At 39.0% G+C, this 19,482-nt stretch overlaps 1 protein-coding gene across 1 annotated transcript in view; it reads left to right on the top strand.

Moving 5' to 3' along the window:
- Positions 1-19,482, top strand: part of LOC144523677 (uncharacterized) — a 98,032-nt gene that overhangs the window by 62,341 nt on the left and 16,209 nt on the right. The window lies entirely within an intron of this gene.

The following is a 19,482-nucleotide window of genomic DNA, read 5'->3' as shown; positions in this document are numbered from 1 at the left end:
TGTGAGGCATATTTTCCTGACCATTCTTCTGACATATTTTACAATACATTGCTATTGTTACCTCAAAGCTGGTGAAACCGGAACTTTTATAAGAAGTAGGAGACGCTCCAGCTATAGGGGAGGAATTTTTTATGACCTAGACCTAGAATAATTACTGAACTGAACAGCTGGGACAGCAACAGCCCAAACAGAGAATACATGTATACAACTTTATTCTTCCCCATTTCTTTAGACCATTTTGGAATAGTTTTTGCTAGTTTATAATGAAAAACGTACATATGGTTCCTTAATCTTGAAATGGCAAATGCAAATTGTTATCTGTCCATAAACTAAATTCCATTGCTCCCTCTGTATAGACATTCCTGTGAGATTTAATAGGGTCTTCTTATTTCTATATGGAGATAGAATTGGAAGACAAATAGGATTTAAGGAAACATATTACCTCTTGTCCCTCTCTGAATACAAAGGGCAGACCTTAGTGCTATCACAAAGAAAACAGCTTAGCAGCAGTGCATTTGTTTTCCATTCAGAGAGAGAAGCACTCTGTCTTTCCAATCGTTACCTGTCTGTGAATCAGTTGCTCCATTAAGGACAGCCTAAAGAGGGAGGTGCTGTCTAGGGCTAAATTGCAATTAGTCGGCCTGCAAGTGAGGCTGGCACCAGTTAACTTGGGATATTGGAGTGCAAGGGCCCCGTAATCAGGCTTTGGTCATGTAGAACAATGCATAAAATTAAATTGACATTAATGAATAATTGTGTAATGAAAATGGAGGAGTGGAGTTAATTGCATGTTACAGTGAGTGTAATGCCCAGATAACCTTGTGTCTAATGCTATTCTTAGACTGACTACCAGGACTCTCACCGTGGCTCCTCTCGGCTGGAAGTCATTAAAGCTAGCGAGTAGATAATGCCAGTGTGCCGAAACTCAGAGTAGCTACAATCTTGCAAAGACTTTCTTTCACAGGCTTTTTTTTTTCCTAAGTGGGCTATGCCGAAGTCATTTGTACACAGTCTGAATGAAATTAAAGGTCACTAGTGCTACGCATCTATGTATGGATGGGCTTTTAGAGTGGGGCCCACTCACCCACGGGGGCTGTCACATGGTAGAATGAACACCTTAAGTTGACTGAGGGCTAGGATATTTGCCACAGATGAAAAGGACTTGAGTGACAGCTGCTCTGACTAATTCATAAATGTAACCCATGTTGATCTACACCTTCCATTAAATGATTCTGACAATTAGATGCCTTGTTCAGAATATCAGATTGAGTTGGATTCACTTTTTCAGATTCATAGACTATTTCAAAATGTCATTGACTTCTCAGTGACAGACATATAATTAGACTTATAATATGCACTTCCCAACTTTGGAATCTGAAGGGTGGCGAGGTGATTCATGGAATATGAAAAGGAGAACAAAAACATGCTATGTTACACAACATTATTTTACTTTTTTAGATAAAAAATTAAAAAACTATGTAATTTGGCTCCATTTTTAGTAAACATATTGACTGTTTTGTTACAGCTCCAATTAATTAATTCCAGTGAAATGCTAAGGTAACATAACCTAGTGTCAGCATACATCTAAAAACTGGCAATTTGTCTACATGCAAGCATACAATTTAATATATATGGAGATAAGGTTTCCAATGTTAAATGAATGATACATTAATACTTAATTGGGGTTTAAGTGGAGCAGTTCTTCCAAATAAATTTCTCTAGAAATCAACTGCTTTTAAACTTTAAACACAATTAAAGCTTTAGTGCATATCTTTTTGATATTAATGAACGTCCGTTACATTCAAGCCATTGCCAAATAAGCTGCTACAAAGCTAATTAAGACTATCAGCTTCACAAAACTCCCTCTTTATTTCTCAGTATGGATATGTTCAGAAGATTGTGTTGTCCAGCGACTTTACAGGTACTTTTTACAGAAACTCGAGTGAAGATAATAACCTCTTCTGAAGAGTCCATCATGTTTTTTGGAGAAGGGCGGGGAGGTGCGCGGTCATGGAAGGCTTGGGTCATGTGGATGCACCGACAGTTTTGTTGTCATTACTTAGAATTCCTCATGGGGGGGGGCAGAAACTACGCACTATAGCTTTAAACTAATATAGAACTTTGATTTTACATACAATTTGTACTAAATTAGGCTACTCAACTCTTTCCAGGAAATTGTTAGGAAGTAATGGACCCGTAGTAAAAAGAACCAAGACCTGCACTTATTAAACAAGTGATGATGGGTGACAAATAGACATTACAAAACTGTACGTGGGGGAACAACTGCCCAAATTGTACATACAGAATAGTATTAGTAATACAATATATATAAGTCCCATTAGAAAAAAAAAACTGCCTCCATTTGTTTTGCAAGGATGTGACACAAAAGCCTAAGGGGCATACATAGATGATATAAACCCTCAGTGTGGGCCCATCTGCAGCAGCCTCCCATAGGGAAAATCAGTGAAAAGAACAGTAATGTATCAATTTACTAGCTGCTAATTTACCATTGTCTCAGCTCATTAAGCCGAAATGCATCACTAACATCACATTATCACAGTAGCATGCAATAAATAAAGCTAAGGAAGCAATGTTATAGTAATTTACCTGATCATTTGTGGTAATCACTGATTTGTTTGCTTATTGCTGTTTGCTGTTAATGTACTGAATGACTGAACACATGTTATCCAATCATCTAATAAGTGGACCCTAAGAGGAATGAAAATATTCAACCTGGACCCTATTTTCCTATGTTTTTGTCTTTAAGTGACTGACAGGAACAACAATCTTTTAAATTGGTGCAGTATTACGTTGCGTGAATGCTGTAACCCGGCCAGACCAGGCTGCAATGTAATCCTATGGGGCAAATGTGCATCATCAATTTGGTCCACTAAAAGTGCTTAATTTTGCCACTGAAAGGCTCAAATTATTATTCTAAGTGTCTGACAACATTATGGAAAGGATCCATACAGAGGTAGGCCTTTTAAAAACCTATTTAAGACCTTTCCGTTTAACCAGAAACAGCTCTGAGGTCGCAAGCGCTACACCCACCAGAATCCATTTAAAAAAACAATACTTTTAGCGTGTATAGAGCCAGCATATGTTCACATATAAATCAGTAAACTATGTGTGTACTGGTATATTTCAACCAAAACTAGAGTTGTGAGGGTTGGAAAAGTGTTTTCATAGTTTTATTTAGTTTCTATCGACTTTGAATGAAGTGTATTTTACGATGCTAAACTTACTGTTTATTTACGCAATTTCGCAGATGTTTTTAAATAAAAAATAAGGATCTTACTCTTTAACAGAAAGGTCGACCTCCTTAGAAATCCTTTCCATAATGTTGTCAGACACTTAGAATATTAATCTGAGCCTGTGAAGGTAAATACAAGCTGCACAATTGCCCTATTAAAGATGCAGTAGGTAAGACTAAAACTAACTTTCTGTCATATTTGTTGAAACTGACCCTATGTTCCAGTAGAACTATATGAAGCAGGTAATTCAAAAAAAGGCTTAGAAGACCGTTTGGGCTTTAGCAGAAAGGGGGGAGGGACTGAGAAGTTGTCGATATTAAAATTATTTGGCTATGTCCTGAATCTTCACAATCCTACCTACAGCACCTTTAACTTACATTGTAGCTTGTTTTCACCGCTGACGACTGCAGCGATCACAAGTAATACTGGGCCAATGTCAAAGATTGTTGTTCCCATCAGTCACTTAGACACGAAAACATAGCAAAATAGGGTCCAGATTGAAAAAACGGTAGTTACCCTTTAACACAGCCTTTAGTTTTTAACCCTCTTGATTGTCCTGATCAGAACATCGTTTTAGACAAAGCTAAAGGAAGGGAAGTAATATCAATGATAATGATGTCATCCCAGTGTGTTTAGTTTTAAATGTCCATGCTCTTCAGGACTATGGCCTAGATAGACTCCCCTAGATATGTCAATCTAGCCCTTTTCTTTAGTTTTTTATTTCACTTGAATAGCTTTTACCCGTGTTGGAAGACATCAGAAACTGCTGTTGAATTATAGAAATTAGCATTCATGATATGATGATAGTGCACACAGATGTACTGTGGCATGATGTAATGCTTTCCATCTTATCAAAGGCACTTAGGGTACAGCCTCAGGCCCCTCATGCCCCTTACTGTATGTGTTTAGTTTCATTACACATGGTGGTGACGAGCCACTGTTTCCTGTCTTGTACAGTTTTACAGTTGCTTTGTTTCATTGGTGAAAGAAGCAGGATGTCACACTGGAGGAAGAAGACCAATTAATTTACAGTACCCTCCCCACCCTCTCACATTCTTTACTATTATTCACTAACCAGGAGTTTCCCAAAGTGGAGTCCCTAGAGAGTTCCCAGTGAGTTTCAAAATCACTTCCGTGGAGGAGAATCTTGATGTCGTGATTTAAGGCATGCTGGAGTTTGAATGTTGTCAACAACTAAAACTGATATGGGTGTTAACAACCCCTTTCCTCAACTAACCTTAGCCATTTTAGCAGAATACAACCTAATCCACTTTAACTAAACATCAGAATGTTGTGATGAATATTGGTCATATACAGTATGTACTACAGTTTTTGTCCCACCTGGAATTTACACTGATTAAATGTTTCACATTAGCAAAACATATCAACACCACTTATGCAATTCATTTTACAATCTACACTGTTGCCAAGCTTCAGTTGGCTAAAAAGGCTGAATATCTATGTATTTGCCGTGTTTCTTTTAGCTAATTTAGTTATGTCTAAGGTTGGGGACACTGGGCTGTTAAAACACGTGTTTTGACATTCTAATAATAAGCAGAGGAAGCGTTGCCATCTGGTTACATTTGACAGTCTGAACAAATTATCCATCTAGTTTATTCCTACTCTCTAATATAACCTACGGGCAGTGTTTTCTGTCCTCATATCTAAACCAGAGAACATAACAGTTGCAGTTTTTAACACGTTAACGTTGTGCAACAGGCGCAGTTTGCTTAGGTTAATAAGCACAAAAACTACTTAGTTATGTTTAGGCATTAATATGACTTATTTAAGTTTAGAAAACACTGTGGTTTGGGTTAAATTCAGACGTTTCTTCACGTTAGCTTAAAAAAATCTTGCCCTTTACTGCGATTTTCAAACAGGACACAGACACCGGTCTTCTGGTCGGAAATCTTGTTTGTTTGACCCATTGACCCACCACCCCAACCCGCCTCAATCTGCGCTCTTATACTTTCTCACATCACTTTCTGCTTTGCTTCCGCCATAATGACTATGGCCACTAGAGGGCACCACAATTAACATAAATATGTGAGGTAGTTCGCTAGATCAGGGGTACCGTACCTGTCTAGGTCACAGCTAAGCAGAACTAACTGCATGATAGTGGATTTGGTATTAAGATGTATTTATTCTGAAATCATCATTGTTTTTTCTGGCTGTTGCATGTTCTTAAAAACCCTTAACAATAGCGTAATTTAATAACAATGTATACAAAGAATCCCCCAAAAATAAGGCAGTATTGTAGTTTCTGGGAGGAGATTGCATGACACCTACAGACTCAAAATGTATGTGAACAGCATGGAATGTTAGGGCTGAGAAAATAAAGCAGTCGCTTTAGCTTCATGTAATATCGCTCCAGGCTTCACTCTCAATATGAGCAGCACATTGCTTGAGTTCTGAACATGAACTTTGATCCAGTCCACTGCATACTTTTCATTGCCTGGAGACCATTTTCTAGATGTCTCAAATTTTGCTGATCTACATAAATAGATACATCCAAACTGGCCCGGTGGTTTAATTGTTTATGTCAACTTAAAATTTTGATGTATATCAAATGAATTAAAAAGTCTGGGCTTAAAGTCTTCATAAGCCTTCAAAAAAACTTTTGCGGCACATTGACGCTCACAGCTATGCAGACTTACCTGTCTGAAAGGGAGCAATGAATAATTTGATCACATTTTTCATTTCACTCGAGTGCTGAACAAACAGGAATCTGTGATTAACAGTTTTAATTAGGATTCTAACTTGACAAATTCTTACAGCCTCGCAACGTGCCTAAGATGAATAAATCACTAGCCTGGGATCATCAAGCTGCCTCCTAAGTGAATGTGCCTCGAGATTACTTTGTGATTCCACAAACTGTGAGTCAGCCAAGGCTGAGTGTATTTAACTAATCCTCTTCCCACCACATGTCAGGTGGAGGAAGTTTATGTCCACTCAATGAGTCGACTACCCCGCTCAGGTATTGGACCCCCAGTGCTCTGCAGTGTTTCTTCTTTGACTCTTGAAGGCTGGATGTCAAAACTAAGTGGAGCCAGTGTTAGTTATCCTCACAGCGTGTAAGATGTCTGCACACCTGGGTTATGAGGGCACTGTAAAAATAATGGCAAAACATTTGGGGAGTTTTATTTAGAAGTCGTGCTTTGGTGCACATATGGTTCATTTACAGTTGATACTGCCAACTAGTCAGTGAAAACAGAAGAATATTGCCTTTTTCATAATTTATGTGATTACTTTGTCAAAGAAGAAATGAGAAAATACCCTCAAAGTCTTTCTCTGGAACTAAAGTTTTTAGTTTTTATTAATTGAGCTTAAACTGGTATTGTTTGTTGTATATTGTTCATTTTGACCCCCATCAGTTGTTACCTTAGCAAGAAATACCCTACATGAGGTCTATATTGAAGTCAAACTGAAAATAAATAAATTTTAAAATCATCAGGAAATGTGTTTATTATCTGCTTTTGTTCAATTTTCAATTCAATTCAATTACATTTTTAGTATCAAATCAAAATAAGAGTTATCTCAAGACACTTAGATAGAGGAAGTCTAGACCACACTATAATTTACAAAGACCCAACAATTCCAGTAATTCTCCCAAGAGGAAGCATTTAGTGTGACAGTGGGGAGGAAAAACTCCCTTTTAGGGAGAAACCTCGGGTGGTGAGGAAAACTTCCTTTTAGGGAGAAACCTCGGACAGACCCAGGCTCTTGGTAGGTCTGACGGTGCCAGTTGAGGGTGTGATGAACACAATAAAGATAATGGAACTATGACTAGAAATAGTAGTAGTAGTTCATGGCATAGCAGGGCACTGCAGGGCGTTACAGGGTGTAGCAGGGCATAGCAAGATGTAGCAGGATACTGCAGGGCATAGATAATGGAACTATGACTAGAAATAGTAGTTGTAGTAGTTCATGGCGTAGCAGGGCACTGCAGGGCATTACAGGGTGTAGCAGGGCATAGCAAGACATAGCAAGACGTAGCAGGGCACTGCAGGGCATAGCAGGGCGTATCAGGGCACTGCAGGGCATAGCAGGACATAGCAGGGCGTAGCAGGACGTAGCAGGGCACTGCAGAGCGTAGCATGGTGTAGCAGGGCATAGCAGGGTGCGGAGCAGGACCACGGCAACACATGGATGCACACAGATGGAAAGACAGAGGAGCTCAGTGAGAGGAGAGAGGCTCTCTTGTTTTGACTTGCAGTGACAATAACATGGTATGTACAACCTGCAAGGTGCAATTATTTTGTGTACGTGACTTTCACAGGACAGTTTTTAATCAAGGGTGATCCCCAACATTTTAGCTTCACTGACGAGTGTTGTAGAGGTTAATGAAAGACAAAATGAAAATGAAAGAGATTTTCTCTCGTTGGTATCTCCCCTCTTCTGATAATTTCTCCCGTGTATTCCCGGGAGCAGTTCTTTCATTTAGCTTGTAACTGACTTGACCAGCTGACACTGACACTACAAGCTGATTAGCTGTTAAAACAGGGGACGTGACTGGACCAGCTGACTTCGCTACGAGCTGATTGGCTGTTGAAACAGGGGACTTAACTTGACCAGCTGACTTTGCTACGAGCTTATTGGCTGTGATGTGACTTATGTTCTAAAACCAGCCACTAGTGACTTGACAAGCTGAGTTGCAGGCGACACCATCAGCTGGCTTGAGTCAAGTTGAGACGGGCCGGTTCACACCACTCCAACTTTTCCCTGCAAAGGTCAAAAATGGTTTTGTCTCGTAATGAATCTTTGGTCTGAAATAGACTTTAGAAACACTTAAAAAACAAAATAGTTTTTGGTGACCTAAATTGAAATCTAATTTAATTAATTTCTCAACATTCTGTTTCATGTTAATCCATTTTCATTGCATTTCATAAGTTAATGTGTTATCAGCAAACATTGTAAGGCTTTGTTGAAAACAATTGGCATATAATTGATAAATTGAAATACAGAAAAATAATGGCACCAAGGGACTTCCCTGGGGGACACCATAATGTACCATACTTGATTAAGAAAAATTACAATTAAAAAAAAACCTAAGAAATATTAAAATAATTTACAGATTATTGTTAAGAGTATCTCATGGTTTATGCTAAAAGTCTGAATTTATTTTTTTTATTTTATTGAAAAATAATGTGGAACTTAGTTGAAACAGCACTCTTCTCATTAACTTGACAAGCAGCGGGAGAATACTGATAGGAAGACTTACTGATTCACAATCAGTTATGATATTCAACTAGTTCAACTAATCTCTAAACATTATGTGTTTATAGTGTCAGATAAGATGCTCCATAAAGCAGTTTATTTCTATATTTTTTTTCCTTCACTAGTCAAGTCTGTTCTTACTGTGCATTACATGTAAATTTATATCTACAAAAAGTACTGCACTGTAAGTTTTGTAATAGCAGTTTGGTTAGAGTTGTAGATGGAGATACGCACCATCCCTCAACCCTCGTGACCCGCCCTAATTCCAAATTTAAACATCAGTAATGTGCACTGGTGTCTGAAGTTCCATTGTGAAATGTTAGATTTAAATCTTGATGATATGCATTGTAACTATTGTAATCAGACATCCCAAGCTTCGCCTCCATTATTAATTGTCCAAAGCGTAATGATTTATTGTAGTCCTGCAGAATGATTATTCATTTTCTGGTTGATTATACCTGTGGGCGGCAACAACACTGTTCTGCATATAAGTGTCTGCTAAATGAAAAAGTATTCTTCACATGAAAATATGTCCTTGGAGAAACAACAGCTCATTTTTACTTTAATCAAACATATGTAAAAGTGCTGTTGATTAAGGATACTGTGGCATGCACTCAGAGGGGAAAGAGGTAATGCACATTAATTATTTTCTTTGTTCAGACTTGCAAAAGACAAAAAACTTTTATTGAGCATGCAGTTAAGTCCAAGTAACTGTTCTTTTAAATAATATTCATGCTGTAACATGGCAGGTACTTCAGTGCTGCACCCCAAACTGCACCTGCACTGCAACAGAAACCTGCAGCCCCAGCATATCACACTGGTGTGACACTGGTAGTTTACATTCCAAAGGAACAGCGGAGAGTGACAGGAGTGTGTGTACAATACAAGCTGCTCTCAGCCAGGCAAGTCTGGGTACGCCTGAGCCGCAAACAGCAGGCCAAGTTCAAACTTCACTTTGAGAATCACTGGGATCTCAACACTTAGAGGAATGCACAGGTGCAGACACTCAGCAGCAGACAATCCCAGCTAACACTTGATCAATTTGACACTTTGCAGGGCCAATGCCAATGACAAGTTCCTGTTGGATTGTGATTGAGCCTCCTGCAACAAAAGAAAGAAGTCCATTGAGCTGCTTTTTTTCCTTGCCTCCGGTCTTGCAGTAACCTGGCTTAGAAAACCCATTTTCACTCTCCTGCTCATTTACAGCATCACAGCTGATGGTTGTGTAATAACGCTTTAACTCTGATGAGCTTGGCATTGGTATCCAGTGGCATATTCATCTGTCCATGTCCAATTAATCAATGCTGAATCACATGCTGGTGCTCTTACATTTACTGACATCAGCTGACATGTTTTCCCTGGGATCACATTCCTACAGAATAGAGCGCATGCATATATTTCTATACTAGCGCATTTTTGCTGTATTTATTAATATTGTGTAGCAATCAGTCAGGACAGAATCGCCGAAGAGTTCCATTTGCAGCTTCATTGATCACAAGAGATATTACTGTCCCTCAAACTAAATTTCCCATGACTTTCATTAACTAAATTAGATTAAATATCCAATTAAATAGCTTCACTTAAAAAATTAGAAAGGAAGGACATGATGTAGTGTTTTAATGATACTGATTAGAGATGTTGCTTAACATCACAGCAGGCTAATCCTAAATCGGATGTGTATTTATCTGGAATAGTACCTCTGACACACTGTGCTGAGGAGGGAAGACATCACTCTGTTCACCCCGTCCTCTCCGGCCACTGAGAAGGAGAGGCAGATTAATTAACAGACCTTTGCAGCCAATGAAGACAGGTGGCAATAATCCTGACAAGAGACAGATCTGAAGCCTCTCATACAAAACCAATTTCAACTGCACTCCATTTTTCAAAAGCTCATCAGGGTGAAGAACGAGGGAGTTGAACCCGTGTGGCTGCAGAATTTGTTTCTCTCTGATTGCCTTGTCAGGATATCTTATCCGATGGCAGATGACCAAAACCCCACCCTTCACAGACAAACTCTCTTTCTCTCTCTCTCTCTCTCTCTGACACACAAAGTGTTTTTACACAATGCATTCTGTGTCTTTCCCACTCGCGCACATCCTCTCACACTGTCTTATACTTCCCCACAAAGACACACACTGCCAGATTTGAGGTTTCAGCCAAGTTTCAGTCGGTGCACTTGTCAAGCTTTCCATTCTCACACGGCACAAATGCAGTTTACTAATTAATAATAACAGATAGATAACAGGGGTAGATTTACCTCTCAGAATTCTTCTAATATTTGAAACGAACAGAGGTATACAAAAGCAGGCTGATTACTACTACTCAGGGGCCTTCAATTCTGCAGGCAGAAATAACAACCGACACTGGAAGAGGTGGTTTGACCGATTGGTTTGCAAACCCTTTCATAGTGCATTTTGGGTGCATATACACACATACTTTCATGTGATCAAGAAACATGAAAAACACATTTTAATGCTTGGTGTAAATGGAGTCTTAGATTATGCTAATGATATGCTAACTCTTGGCCTTGGAAGTAACACTGTGGGTATACCTTTGCTCTTGTGTTTTGGTTTTGAAAAGGCTATAAAAAGACATCACATTCCAAACTCTTTAGATACAGAGAATACAGCCCCATCCACACCTCTTCAACATTTGGAGAAATCCAAGGACTATATTGCTATGATTTGGACAATCCCATGTTTTTGTTTTGACTCAAAAAATGTGTAAAATAAACTCCATCCATCTTCGTCCGCTTATCCGGTATCGGGTCGAGGGGGCAGCAGCTCCAGCAGGGGACCCCAAACTTCCCTTTCCCGAGCCACATTAACCAGCTCCGACTGGGGGATCCCGAGGTGTTCCCAGGCCAGGTTGGAGATATAACTGAGTAAAATAAACTGAACAGGAAAATTAAAAACTAAATTGTTTCCACAGAGGGCTTTAAATCGGGCTATTTATCTTAATAATTGTCTTAGGTACAATGAAGTTATTATAGTAACGCTCCATTGGCAATTAGTACATAATAATATGCTGCACTTGCATTAATGTGATTGAGCATGTCTGCTTATAGGGATATGTATATGTAACATTCTTTCCTTTCCTTTCCTTTCCTTTCCACCACTCAAGCTAACCCTCCCCAAGAGAGCCTCAGTGGTCGATGATAGGATCCACCCTGACTGTCCAAATACCGCTCCCTCAGGGACATTAATTTCCAAGCAGTCCCATGAGAGAGTCAAAAGAGAGAGAGCTCACTGAGCATGAAGAGTAGGGGGTGAAAACCACACGTCTCTGTTAAAAAAAAAGGTCTCTTTTTTTCTCAGGGAGAAAGTATAAAGGCAAATTAATTTCCCAGAGATTAATGTACAAGGTAAATATTTTAGTGTGAGTACTTATCTTCTAAAAAGTCAGAGGATGGACAATTCCTCACTCCCTTACCCTGCCCTGCTCTCCCCAGTGTGGGTTGAAACAGCTTAGATGCATAAGGAGTCTAATGAGGGAAGAGATTCCAAGCTGCCTGATGGCTCTCATCAATCACCTTTCTCCTTTGGAGGTGTGATGCCGGTTGGAGGAAGGGGCCACGGAGGGTCAGGTGGGAGGGAAGGCATCAGGCTTTTAATCTCAATAAGTTAATGGACTTTCTTGTCTGGTCCTGCTAAGTAGAACTTCATCTCTGTTGTTAGCAAACAGGCAGCATGTACACAGGAGACTGTCTCTGGTGCTGCTTGGCATTTCCACATTACCCAGTTAATTTGTGTTGCAACTGAAATTAGGAGATCTAACTAAAGTTTGTCGATACGCTGATAACAGGCAGTTAAAGGTTACTAAGTACTGTGTTCAGAAAAACAATTCCAGATATCTCCTGCAGCAGGTATACATGGTACAGTTCCTTTGTAAATATGTTAGAGGCTTATGGCAAAGGTGTATGATTCTTCATTTAGCTGAATGAATAAACAGTAATCATCCCAAAACTAATAAACCACACAGGACACAATACTATTCCCCGAACATAACATCCCCGAACATGACATCTGAAGGTGGAATTGACAGTTAGCTAACCCTGCTCCCTGAAAAAATGAATGTCTAAATTATCATAGCTTAGCCACCGTAACTGTCCTGCCAAGCTTTAGGGTCTTGGTGGTTTTATTTTTTCATCTTTCCAAAACACAAAAGCAAAATTATAAAAAATAGATGTGTTTGTCTGCTTTACGGAAAGCTGCTAACGTTAGCATGCCTTGCTACCTAGCTCACTAGCTAAATTCATGGATGTATTATAAGAACTGGATACAGCAGACCATAATGCAGGCACACTAGAGACCTCCGCCGGCCTACTTCCGGTTTAGCGCTCCACTAACTTAAATGGAGATTAAATTATTTAATCGCGTGAGTCATTAAGCGGGGGTTGTGACACATAACAAAATAAAATAAATAAAATATCCACTGATTTATAGACATGTAAGTCCTTGGAAAAAAATCATGTGAGGGCATCATGTGACGGGCTGGGAGTTGCAATTCTATTGTTTGGCCACTGTGTTCAATTTGCTTCAAAGCTATATGCGCACTTCCTGGGGGCCTGCCTAAAGTAGTACTGGTTCTTTATTATTATTATTATTATTATTATTATTATTATTATTATTATTTATTATGATTTAGATTTTTTTTTCTACTGTATAAGTGAAACATCTACATGTAACTTTAAATTGAGGACTCTATGTGTGCATATGTGTGTGGGTCTTTCAAGCCTGTCCAAAAGACGTTGCACGCTGTTGTACAAGCCCCTGTCCAGCAGCGGGGGCGGAGCATTGTTTAGAGAATATACACAATAAAGTTGTTATTTATTTTTATTTATATACTAATACTGGGAACCAAGCAATCGGCCTGTTCCGAACAGGCACATGCTTCAAACATGCACTGCACTAGTATTGTCTGAAAATACAAAAGCTATAAGCATACATCTTACCTCTGTGTTGAATGTTTCTGATGAGTTTTTGGCTGGGACCTGTCAGCTTTAGCTAACAGTCTTTTTTAGCCTCATTCCAGCACTTAGTGGGCATGATATTATGTAATGTACCTAACCATCAAAAGCATATTTTAGACTTCTCTCTTCCAGGGTTTTCATTTTTAAACCAGGCAGCTGAAAACAATACAAAGTCTGCCACAGATACAATTTCTACTCAACTCACAGAGCTAACGTTAATTAGCCTATCTAGCCAGTTACAGCTGATATAATCTCGCAACAGCATGTAGCCTGCTTTGTCTGACATCAAGGACACATTGTTTCCAAAGTTACTTTGAATTTAGAGTGGTCAAGCTGCCTCCATTATCACTGTACACTGCATATTTGCCATCTTAATTCAAAGCTTGACAGGCATAGCAAAAGTAACAAAAGGGGATCAAATTATAAATCGTTTATTAATCTGACTATGGTATGCCGTATCATCCGTTTCCCTCTGTAGGTGTTTGTTCCCAACCGAGCGTTACATCTGACAACACTAAAACTTGTATGTAATTATTGTTTTAATATTATATCAGAGAGACTGTTACAGTCATTTAAATGGCAGGTCAAACATGTGTGACCATGACTTTATAAGGATAATATTGTATTTTTGCCTTTGTCCCCTTTGCTATGTGACAGATCTGGTTAATTAATTATTTCCATGCTGGACAATGTGTTGGTTGTACTTCTGGAGGGAGAGGGGGTAATGTGGAAAATATGCAGAAAATGTATTTGGGTTGACTGTCCGGTTATTAATAATGATTGTGTTTGGATAAATAGTGCCCTACTTTCAGAATCTGTGGATCTACTGTAAATATTCCCAATAGGCTGCTTCCCTCCTGTATTGATTGATTGGTATAGTGTTTAAAGGTCATAGTCATAAAACATCAGGATGTAATTAACACACTGTGATTTTTTTAACCAGGGGTTAATGCATTGCGTGTTGACTTTTAAGTTATAGTTTCACAGTCTAGTGTGGATTACCGCATGTTATTTGAATGTAAGATTAGGTGCAGAGGAAATGTAATTTGGTGTTCATTACCAAAAAAGGGGGCAGGTAGGTCTGCCAGGCCTGTGAAACATATCCTCATATAGTGTGTCCTTAATCATAGTTTCCTTCAAGGAATAGATGGACTGTTGTGTCTCCTTTTCACTCTGAACCACTAGCCTCCAAAATACTGCTTAAATTCAGAGTCACGTAAGACTGATGTGATGGTCTGTCTCCTTACGGTTACCAGTCTTGTATAAAGTACTTGAAAGCAATACTTGAGTAAAAGTACAAGTATCTTACCAGAAAATGACTTTGGTAGAAGTTAAAGTCACCGTTTACAATATTACTTGAGTAAAAGTTTTAAAGTATCTGATATTTACTGTACTTAAGTATTTAAAGTAATTTTCTGATATTAAATGTACTTCATTTCTAGAAGTAAAAGTAAAAAAAAACTTTGATTGTGAACTTTATTGTGGCTTCCTTATAATAAAGCATAATATTTAGGGTTTCCACATATACTTAAACATCTAATTCAAAGACTGACATTAAGAAAGAAAATAACAGAAACAGAATTAAAAAAAAAAATTGTGAGGAAGAATCTTTCACTCCAACATACGAAAACATTTTTTGCAAGTAACGAAGATGCTTAGGGGAAATGTACTGAAGTAAAAGTGTTTTTTATGTAGTACAGAAACAAAGCATTTGTACTTCGTTACATTACTGACAGTTACTTTACTCATCTTCTTCACAGATAGTAAACACCGAGGGAATACAATGAACATATTGAGTTGCTTTTAAAGCTATAGTGCGTAGTTTCTGTCGCCGCCATGAGGAATTCTAAGTAATTACAACAAAACTGTCGGCACGTCCACATGATACAAGCCTTCCATGATCACGCACGCGGCCCCACCCCTCCTCCATGCTGTTGCTAGTAGCCAAGGAGGACACGGAGGATTATAAAAACACGATGGACTCTTTAGAAGAGGTAATTATCTTCACTCGAGTTTCTGCACGCGAAAGTCGCCGGACGACACAATCTTCTAAACATAGCTACTGAGAAATAGAGAAAAAGAGAGTTGTGTGGAGCTGATAGTCTTAATTAGCTTTGTATCAACTCATTTAATAATGGCTTGAATGTAACGGACGCTCATTAATATCAAAAAGTTATGAACTAAAGCTTTAACCGGATTCAAACTGGCTCAGGCTTGATATGACTAAAGGCTGAGGTCCCACTGATCGGTGTGACGCTAACAGCTTAATTAAAATGTGCCTTCTCTTATGATTGTCCCCAAAATGTGTCAACCAAACCTTAAGGACTGACCACTACACTAAGTTTTTTAATAGCTTTGTATTATCAGGTTCAATATCTTAATAACAAAAGAAAGCCTTCTCTGTGTGGCAACACATTGGCTCTGTTGTTACCTTGAGAGTGGAGTCTATTCATATTTCCTCTAAGATTGAAAACGTGGTTTGGTTTGTGAAGACATTTATCAGAATGTCTGGGCTTTCTTTGGCAAAAAGGATGGAATAAGCTTACTTTTTTTTCTTTTTCTCTCTAATAGCCTGTGCAGAGACAAAACTGGTATTCATTATGAACCAAAAGCGAAATTTATAAATTCAACATTAGCTTTTGATGTATGATTAATTAACTATTCATTTGATAGAAATCTTATTAGTTGCCATGTTCCAAGTGAACTGAAATATATATATATATATATATATATATATATATATATATATATATATATATATATATATATATATATATTTATTTTTTTTATTTTTATTTTTATTTTTTTTAAATGTAATGACCTGACTGTGAACCTGATCAACAACTTTGGCATGTTAAAAGTCAATTTTAAAAATCAGCCAGGATGTTGAAAATAGTTTTGTTTAATAGAGCCTATATTTGAAAAAGAATCACCTTTACTGACTTGCGTGGCTACAGTGGCTCAAACCCAATGGATCCAGTAGAGTCAGGATGGAATGTGACATTAACACAGTATTTACAAATTCCTTGGCTGTAATGTTTATCTGACAATCCTTACTATGCACATCACAGAGAGAGTTTATAATCTAAAAACACAAAAAGGTGTTTGGTTTTCATTTTGCTGCACCACTATTCCACCTTGAGAAGGAAAAATTACCACAAAAGAACCCGATATGAGTGGAAATCACAACCCAGTAATTTAATCAGAGTGACTAAAATGAAAGGAGGCAAAAGTTCAGAATCTGAATGCAAAGAAATGTATCAGTTCCTTAGAACCTACTGACATAGCTCACTTGTGGAGGAGCAAGCCTAGACAGAGAGAGCTGAGTAATGAAGATGGATGCATTCTGTTATCAGGCAACCACTTACTGGGGCCTGATGTAACCTTAAACATTGAGGATAGCTCAGTTGCACAAAGAATCTAATTAATGAATAGCAGCCATGAAAAAGGACAAGGCAAGTGTGCATTTGCAGATGAATTCCAGACACTAATCAAACGCTGTTCAAGTGGTTTGGTTTGTCTCCAGAGCAAGGCGATATTTGGCGAGGATTTAAGGCAATGTTTGCATGCCGGCTTGATGACTGCATGCATGCTTCAGTGTTTTTTATGCATGTGTCTGTGTTTTATGTTTAATTTCTGTTTAACTGTTTAAGTATTTTATACAGTTTTTGAAGTGCCAAGCCAGAGGTAAAAAAGGACTGAATGTATGAATCAGGTTTGAGGTTGTATTATTGAGTTTATTCCAGCAATAGGGGTTTGTTCATTCTCCATTATGGGGGTCACATTACAATTACTAGGATTTGTATTTAGGTAAAATTGTGTCCTGTTTTACTCGTTGTCACTGTAGCTCAGATTATTTTAAGCTGGAAACACACTACACAATTTAAAACCCAATGGCCACTACACTAGTTTGTGTTACCATAAACAGTCAGGGCACATTCTCTTGTAATGGTAGGTTTATGGTGAAAGACTTAGACATATGATTTAATGACTAAAATCTGGATGTGATCCATGTGATCCATTCTTTACTTCTTTAGAATACATTGTGTCATGCTTGTATTTTTCTAGTATGACATTAATTAGGCCAAATCTTTTACACGATTTTAACAAGACTTAGGCCTACTCCACACTTAAGTAGCTTTTCTATGCATTTTGGCCTTTCGTCCACACCCAAATAGTGTTTTGGGTCACTGTAAACAAAGCTTTATGAAAACTCTGGATAGGGTAAATAGCTCACGTTACTGTATTGTGTGAACAGTTAACTTCATTTAATATTTTATGTGGCGTTTTATTTTGCGGGGTGCAAATGTCCCATCAAATCAAGTCCCTTCCTGAGACTATTTTGCAGAGCCACCGTCGCTGCATCTGGAGCTTAGCGCCACCCAAGACGATTGTGTTTGGTTAAGAAATGCAAACAACGCAGAGCATTTTTTCATCCTATACCAGAATGTAGTTGTGGCGTAGCAGGAAAAGTTAACCCTATCCTTGATTTCATGTTGCTTATGGAGAAGGAGAACCAGGAAATGAGTAGTGAGAAATGCAACGCTAGCAAGCCATGGCTGAGTGACGTGCATCGCCATGACGTGTAGTTACATTTTTCGAGAGATGCACATCAGGCCACGGCGTAGGGTCCAGTGTAGGTCCATGTCTCCACGTACCTACATACAGTGGGGAGAACAAGTATTTGATACACTGCCGATTTTGCAGGTTTTCCCACTTACAAAGCATGTAGAAGTCTGTAATTTTTATCATAGGTACTCTTCAACTGTGAGTGACGGAATCTAAAACAAAAATCCAGAAAATCACATTGTATGATTTTTAAGTCATTAATTTGCATTTTATTGCTTGACATAAGTATTTGATACATCAGAAAAACATACGTTTAATTTTGGTACAGAAACCTTTGTTTGCAATTAGAGAGATCATACGTTTCCTGTAGTTCTTGACCAGGTTTACACACACTGCAGCAGGGATTTTGGCCCACTCCTCCATACAGACCTTCTCCAGATCCTTCAGGTTTCGGGGCTGTCGCTGGGCTATACGGACTTTCAGCTCCCTCCAAAGATTTTCTATTGGGTTCAGGTCTGGAGACTGGCTAGGCCACTCCAGGACCTTGAGATGCTTCTTACGGAGCCACTCCTTAGTTGCCCTGGCTGTGTGTTTCGGGTCGTTGTCATGCAGGAAGACCCAGCCACGACCCATTTTCAATGCTCTTACTGAGGGAAGGAGGTTGTTGGCCAAGATCTCGCGATACATGGCCACATCCATCCTCCCCTCAATACTGTGCAGTTGTCCTGTCCCCTTTGCAGAAAAGCATCCCCAAAGAATGATGTTTCCACCTCCATGCTTCATGGTTGGGATGGTGTTCTTGGGGTTGTACTCATCCTTCTTCTTCCCCCAAACACGGCGAGGGGAGTTTAGACCAAAAAGCTCTATTTTTGTCTCATCAGACCACATGACCTTCTCCCATTCCTCCTCTGGATCATCCAGATGGTCATTGGCAAACTGCACTGCAGGATTTTAATCCATGATGGCGTAGTGTGTTACTAGTGGTTTTCTTTGAGACTGTGGTCCCAGCTCTCTTCAGGTCATTGACCAGGTCCTGCCGAGTAGTTTTGGGCTGATCCCTCACCTTCCTCATGATCATTGACGCCCCACGAGGTGAGATCTTGCATGGTGACCCAGACCGAGGGAGATTGACCGTCATCTTCAACTTCTTCCATTTTCTAATAATTGCGCCAACAGTTGTTGCCTTCTCACCAAGCTGCTTGCCTATTGTCCTGTAGCCCATCCCAGCCTTGTGCAGGTCTACAATTTTATCCCTGATGTCCTTACACAGCTCTCTGGTGTTGGACATTGTGGAGTGGATGGAGTCTGTTTGATTGAGTGTGTGGACAGGTGTCTTTTATACAGGTAACAAGTTCAAACAGGTTCAGTTAATACAGGTAATGAGTGGAGAACAGGAGGGCTTCTTAAAGAAAAACTAACAGGTCTGTGAGAGCCAGAATTCTTACTGGTTGGTAGGTGATCAAATACTTA

This window comes from Sander vitreus, chromosome 9 (genome assembly GCF_031162955.1).
Source record: "Sander vitreus isolate 19-12246 chromosome 9, sanVit1, whole genome shotgun sequence".
Classification (NCBI taxonomy): domain Eukaryota; kingdom Metazoa; phylum Chordata; class Actinopteri; order Perciformes; family Percidae; genus Sander; species Sander vitreus.
Note: the sequence above shows the minus strand (reverse complement) of the source record. Positions and strands in the feature narration are given on the sequence as shown.